Consider the following 8119-nt stretch of genomic DNA (forward strand, 5'->3'; position numbering starts at 1 on the left):
TCAAAGCCATAGAAGAAGTATCAAAACCCTCAACATCTTGTACCACTCCAGAAAAACTAAAGATGAACTTAAAGGAAAGTTGTGGCTATGTTTGAATCCCATTATCACCAGTACACATAAACAAAAGTTAACACTCGGAGATAAAAAGTGAATAGAACTATACAAATGAATTGACATTAGTGGCAGAACCAGAAATTTTGGGAAGTCTGAACAAATTTTAAAACCGTAAATCCACACGTGACACAATATATAAATATATAAATAGTTATAAAACGAAATAAAAAAGACTCGCCATTTTACTAGATGAACAACCCCGAACCGGTATTTCTATGCTAGAAGTCTTTTTTATTTCTATTTATAAAAACCCCGGACCGGTATTGGACAACCCTTCTAGCATTGAAGGACCCCGAACTGGTATTTCTTCATTCATATTTGGCAACGAAATACCTTTATCGCCACAAAATTCTTGGACATCACCAAACAAATTATCCTAACCATTCCCTCTCAATGTGTTCAACCGAGATTTGACAACATCAACTAATTCCATGGCAAGCACAATATTAAGATCTTTTTGTTGCAAGATTTTTGAAAGCTCATTTGTGATACAAAACAACTCAACTTTAACATAAGCTTCAAAATGAAAGAAATTTTAAAACTTTCCATTTTTTTCTATCAAACTTGCTGATTGAGATGGTCCACATCCATCTTCATCAACCATAGTAAGCACCGTTAACACAGAAGACCATATCTGATCCAAACGAATCAAGGTAATATGATGTGAACCCCATTTTGTATCCCCGGTGTAGCGAGATTAGATGAGTGGTGCAAGCCCCTTCCTGTAGATATCTCACCATTCTCAAGGCTATTCAAAATATTTTGGTGTTGTGCCTCCGTCAATGCATCCCTTATCTTACAAGATGCACTTGTTGTTGTCATAATTAAGAAGATGTACTCAAAGAAATCATGAATAGATGAGCAACCACGAGCAACAGACACAACCACCAATTGCAAATAGTGAGCATAGAAATGGAATAGAAAGCATAAGGGTTTTCATTTAGAATCTTTCTTTGCAAACCATTAAATTCACCCCTCATATTTGAAGCTCCACCATATCCTTGTCCTCGTATCCTTGAAATAGATAAGTTGTAACGATCATGAATACCATAAAGAACATCCTTTAGTGCCTCAAATGTAGAATCTTTGGCATGATGTAGAGAAAGAAATTGTTCCACAATCTTGCCTTTATAGTTCACAAACCTAAAAAATAATACAACAAGGTCAGTTGGCGTCATGGAGAACAATAGGTAATGGAGAGTACAACTACTAACCTAAAAAACAACACCATTTGTTCTTTGACGGTTATATCACGTGACTCATCAATAAGTACAGAGAATTTTCTATCACCAAGCTCTACCATATTTACATTGGTAATTTCTTGTGCACAACACATTTCAAGCTCCTTTTGAATGTTACTAGATGTCATTGTACAATTTTTTTCACCACGGTCATAAGCATCTCTCACTTGTCATTTTTATATTTTACCCAATCTACCATCTCTCTAAAATTTCCTTATTTAGAGAAGAGGAGGAATCATCATGGCCACGAAAAGTCATGCCTTGTGCCATGGAATATCTTGAACAATCTAAAGAACAAGTCAAACAGATCTTATACAATTCTTATGATTCGTTGGTTAACCTAGCAAAGCTACTTGTAGTCATCATAGCGCTTGACACATGAGTTGTGTCTACTACCATGACTACCAACATGATCTTTCAAACCTTGAGATGCATGTTTCCAATCTTTATATTCGTCATTGGTGAAGACTTCATAGCCAAAGTGCTCGGCCCTACCGGGTTGATTAAAGAGAAAGCAATAGAAACAATAAGCTGCATCCTTGAACTTACTGCATTCTAACCATGGGTACTTATTATACCATATTTTAGAAAATTCTCTTGAAACATTTTTAAATTCAATACGAGGAAATTTTCTCAAATTTGGTTGCATTGGACCCTTCAGGTCGTAGGAAACAAATTAATGAGTATGCTCTGAATGTTCAAAACGAAGTGAAAAATGCATATATATTGAAGGGTCCAATGCAACCAAATTTGGGAAAATTTCCTCGTATTGAATTTGGAAATGTTTCAAGAGAATTTTCTAAAATATGGTATAATAAGTAACCATGGTTAGAATACAGTGAGTTCAAGGATGCAACTTATTGTTTCTATTGATTTCTCTTTAAGCAATCTGGTAGGGCCGATCACTTTGGTTATAAATTCTTCACCAAAGACAGATATAAAGATTGGAAGCATACATCTCAAGGCTTGAAAGATCATGTTGGTAGTCATGGTAGTTGTTCTATCCTGAGAACATTGAATGAGGTATAGTACGCAAAGTGTGAGGAAAACGGTACGAATGTTTTAGAGAGAGAAACACTAACTGCTAGAGAGAGAGAATAACTGAATTTCAATCTGAATATTTCTCAAATGAGCTCAGAGTCCCCTACAATTGGTATTCCCCTCCTATTTATAGAGCCAGAGTTGGGCTTTCGCGCCTTTAACCTATCTAAATGGGTCAGTTGGGCCTCGGCGAGAGAGGCCCAAAGTCCTGATGCGCCCTGTGCCTAAGGCTGGGTCTCCTGGGCGAGGGACCCTAGGGTCTCGCCCAGTCCAGTAGTAGCCACAACTCATGTGTCAAGCGTTATGATGACTACAAGAATCAAAGACAATGTGTGACAAGTAGCTTTGCTAGGGAAACCAAGGAATCAGAAGAATTGTATAAGATTTGTTTGACATGTTCTTTAGATTGTTCAAGATATTTCATGGCACAACATGACTTTCCGTGGCCATGATGAATCCTCATCTTCTCTAAATAAGGAGAATTTTAGAGGGATGGTAGATTAGGTAAATTCTAAAAATGAACAAGTGAGAGATGCTTATGACCGTGGTGGAAAAAATTGTATAATGACTTCCGGTAATATTCAAAAGGAGCTTGCAATGTGTTGTGCACATAAAGTTACCAATGTGATTATTGTAGAGTTTGGTGATAGAAAATTCTCTGTGCTTATTGATGAGTCACGTGATATAACCGTCAAAGAACAAATGGTGTTGTTTTTGAGGTTAGTAGTTGTACTCTCCATTACCTATTGTTCTCCATGACGCCAACTAACCTTGTTGTATTATTTTTTAGGTTTGTGAACTATAAAGGCAAGATTGTGGAACAATTTCTTTCTCTACATTATGTCAAAGATTCTATATTTGAGGCACTAAAGGATGCTCTTTATGGTATTCTTGATCGTTACCACTTATCTATTTCAAGGATACGAGGGCAAGGATATGATGGAGCATCAAATATGAGGTGAATTTAATAGTTTGCAAAGAAAGATTCTAGATGAAAACCCTTATGCTTTCTATTCCATTGATATGCTCACCGTTTGCAATTGACGGTTGTGTCTGTTGCTAGTGGTTGCTCATCTATTCATGATTTCTTTGAGTATATCTCCTTTATTGTGACCACAACAAGTGCATCTTGTAAGAGAATGGATGCATTGACAGAGGCACAAGACCAAAATATTTTGAATAGTCATGAGAATGGTGAGATATCTACAGGGAAGGGCTTGCACCCATGAATAGTCTCGCTAGACCCAGGGATACTAGATGGGGTTCGCATCATATTACCTTGTTTCGTTTGGATCAGATGTGGTATGTTGTGTTAACGGTGCTTAGTATGGTTGATGAAGATGGATGTGGACCATCTCAAGTAGCAAGTTTGATAGAAAAAATGGAGAGCTTTAAATTTGCATACATTTTGAAGCTTATGTTAAAGTTGTTCGGTATCACAAACGAATTTTACTAGTCACTGCATTTGAGTTATCCGACTTTGAACATTGGACTATAAGAACTCACCAAGGAAAAAAAAATATAAAATAAAAATGTCATGCAGATATGCAAAATCAAACGCATAACAGCAGAATTGTGCTTACATTAGGAACTGGCATGTCCACAGTCAGTGCAGCTATTTTGTCCTTGAAATACTGCATATAAAGATCACAAAATTTCATCAACAAATTCAAAATTCAAGCGCGCCCATTTTGATCCATTTCTTAGTAAGGAAAGAACAACGACACAATCCTAGTAAGGAAAAAAAAATGTAAGAGCACACATACATACCTTTTCAGCCTTTTAACATCCTTTGAGTCAAGCTTTCTTTAGTAATCTCAGTATCAGAGTATTTCCTCAGCAATTCCATCATTTCAACATCATCAGCATACTCTACTCAATGGAGATATTTCTTTCACATTATCGTAAAGTGTAGCAGCCAACGAAGGAACCTGGCTGCCAATTAATAAGTAGGAATCATATTTTGTCATTCATACATACATACATACATACATACATACATACAAATTGAATGAATAAAGCAAGAGCAGCAGCAGCAGCACTAATGCATCATCATTTAGTTATTTATATTCGGGACAAATAAAACTAAATCAGGTATACCTGAGTAATTCTTTTTTCCTCTTCTCGAGTTTTTGACGGGCCTGCACAAAGGCTGAGAGAAAAATTATATAAAATAAAAATGTCACAACACAAAATACAGAATGAATTATGCTTACAATATCAATTTCAAATCCTTCTGCTGTGATGTTCTTGTTCTTCTTCTTCGTTGCTTTGCCCATGGGAATGGAATTACACCCTAAAATATCTTATCTTCTCTACGAAGCATTAGGGTTTTCTTTTCTGAGTTGAATTGAATTTTATAATTATAACCAAAAAAGGCTTGCACTATTTCAGTTTTCTTTTTAATTTTTATCAAGGAAGTTTTCAAATTTTGAATTATAATGGTGTTAGGGTGCATGATTTAGGGAGCAAGAAGGGCTGGGAACATTAATTAATTTTTTTAATATATACTAATGTTTTTTACCCACGCGTTGCACGTGAAATTTGTCTATTGTATTTAAAACATCAATCAATATTTTAAATTATGAAAAACTTAAGATACTAAGAATGTAAGAACAATCACAATAAAAATGTAGATATTTAAAGAGCATAAATTCAGACACTCAATTCTAGTGCTTTGTAAGCATATACTGAATTAACTAATATAAAGTGGCCAAAAAGATAAACTATCATTAAGACTTATTTTGGCTTCCAGATGTTGCATAGAAATTATATCAAAACTTATTTCTCTATGCTCGTTCCCCTCGTATGAACTTTTAATTCTTTAAACATAAATAAATATAAATTATATACGTACTAATGTTTTCTAATCTCTGCACAAAACAATTTATCATCAAATTGAGAGTTGCCCAAAAATAAAAACATGATATTGTGTTGTATAGTATAGAAATTATATCAAAAATTATTTCTCTATTAAAATTTTCATGTTTGTTCCCCTTGTATGAATAATTCTTTAAACATAAATAAATATAAATTATATCTGTACTAATATTTTCTAATCTCTGCACAAATATTTTTATCACCAAATTATCAAACAGTTAATTATATTTACATCTAAAGTTTGTTTTAGAAACTAAAAAAAGTACTGAAATGATATTAAAATTAATTTTAATGTTAGTTTTAACATGGAATTATTTGTATGCGAATATATTAATAGTTCTCTAGTCGTCGTACGACACATAATTTTAAATGTTACATTGAGATTAGTTTATGAAGCATAACCCATAAATTACATACATGGAAGTGAAGAGAGATTTTACATGCCATAATTCACTTTCAAACAGTGGCGGAGGCACAGGGGTGACTGGTCCATGCTTAGTCACCCTTGAATTTTAGGAATGTCTCAAGAAAAAAAATTTGAAGTAGTGTGAGACTTGAGAAGGTGAGGAGGGAGGGGAAGGTTGAGCTGAGAGGAAGGGGTGATCTCTGTGTTGTTTGCGTTTCTCTTTCAGATTCAGTAGACATTCTTTTGAACCTCTGTGTTATCCACTAACAATTGAAATTAGAAATAGATATTAGAGTTTTGTTACATATGTGCCTTTTTTATTAGACGTGAAAGCTACATGGCTGCACCTTTTTTGACATTAGAGTTGCACATCTTTCCAACATAGTAATAAAAAATATAAAAGAATAGTTTTAACTTATACGAAGCATTTGATAGCATCTTTTTTGTGTTAATTTTTAAACAATCCTCTAAAACTATTTGAAATCAATTTGAATCTGTGATATTTAAGGTAAATATAAATTTAACTTCTCAGTTAAAATTTGGTAATTATTTAATATCAATTTTTGTAATCTACTATATAATTTTTTTAAATGATATATTTAATTTATAGCGGCTATACCGGTCAGACCACAATTCAACTACGATTGATCTAATGAACGGTGAACCAATTCCCTTACCGATTTGGTCAACGGTCCAGTTTTAATAACCTTGTTAATCGGTCTAATTATATGAGATTAAATTTATGGTTCTTGTGTTTTGCTTGTAAAAAAAAGTTATAAAAATTATGCACACTAACTGGTTGTAAAATGTCCCCTTTAAGTTTTGGCCTTCAACAAGGGAGTTTTTTCTTAGGTTGGGTTGCTACTTCATTCTTGTGGTTTTTTTTTTGCACATTCTTTAGTTGATAAAAATTGAAATTTTCTTACAAATTATGTTTCTTTATATCTTAGTCCCCTTTCTGAAATTCATGCCTCCGCCCCTGCTTTCAAGTCAAATAATATACACCATTAAGCTACCATTTAATAGTTAGATAGTCCTAATATTATGATGCATCACCGACTAATAAACTTGGAAGAAAAGAGTAAAGTTATTCTGACGCAAAAACACAATTCACTGAAAATTTGTCTTTTAATCAAAAAGCATGGATTAAATATAAAATATGATACAAAACTTTTTATATTCTACAACTAAAAGAAACTACTCACTACAAATACCATAACACGAACCTGAATCAAAAACTCACCACTCACATGAACTTAGATTCTTCTTTCTTCTCTTGTCAATTATTGGGTTCATATAGTTTCTTCTCGTTAGGATTCTCTTCCTCCTACTCAGAAAAGAACAAAGAAATAAAATGAAAACAGAAAATAAGAACCCAAATAAATATTGATAATCCAAAGCAAGAAGAGAAAGAGTAGAGAACTGAATACCTTGAAATGCGAGATGGGGATTTGACTCATACAGGAAGACACCGCAAGCTCCTTCTTTTCGGAAAAAAAAAAAAACCCATGGCAGAAGATGAATTAGTTTCAATTGCAAAATTCAGATAAGGGACATTGGAACAAATATATCAAAAGTGGATGAGGAAAATAATCTAATTACTCAACAACATTTATGTCAAACACTTACACAATTATCAGCACCACATGAAGCAAGTTGCATACTCAAGTGATCTTCCTCATTTTTCCTGCATGTCAACCGGTTCACAGTAGAGACATATAGGGGAGGAGATGACTGATGCACTATTAGTAATGGGTAATCTAAGGTAAATCTTAAATAATTAAGGCAAATCTTTTAAAATTTTAAAATTTTATGAAAAATTTTATCAGATTTAAAATTACATTTAAAAAATCGGTTTCAAGATTTGTTATGGGAATAAATTTTAGGTGAAGAAAAAGTTTATTTTTAGAGTATTAATTAAATTTTATGTTATTTTTATTGAATTTTCGGATTTTTATTTAATTAAAGATTTTAAGATAAATTAAGATAAATTCAAGAAATAAACAACCTAAATCCTAATCAAATCTAAAATTTAAAAAAGTAATAAATAAAGATAGATAAAAACTACAAAAATCTAGCAAATCACAATAAAAACTCATAAAATCCTAAATTAATTAAAAATCCGAAAATTCAACAAAAATATCATAAAAATTAATTAATACTCTAAAAATAAATAATAAGATAAATTAAGATAAAATCATGAAATAAACAACCTAAATTCTAATCAAATCTAAAATTTCAAAATGTACTAAATAAATATAGATAAAAACTATCAAAATCTAGCATATCACAATAAAAACTCATAAAATCCTCAATTAATTAAAAATCCAAAAATTCAATAAAAATACCAAAAAAATAAATCAAAAATAAATTAAGATAAAATTAAGAAATAAACAACCTAAATCCTAATCAAATCTAAAATTAAAAAATATATATT

General features: G+C 32.3%; 1 pseudogene; it reads right to left on the reverse strand.

The window, feature by feature from the left end:
- Positions 1-355: 355 nt before the first annotated feature.
- Positions 356-2031, reverse strand: LOC130719210 (uncharacterized; annotated as a pseudogene).
- Positions 2032-8119: the final 6088 nt, after the last annotated feature.

Source organism: Lotus japonicus, chromosome 5 (genome assembly GCF_012489685.1).
Source record: "Lotus japonicus ecotype B-129 chromosome 5, LjGifu_v1.2".
NCBI lineage: Eukaryota > Viridiplantae > Streptophyta > Magnoliopsida > Fabales > Fabaceae > Lotus > Lotus japonicus.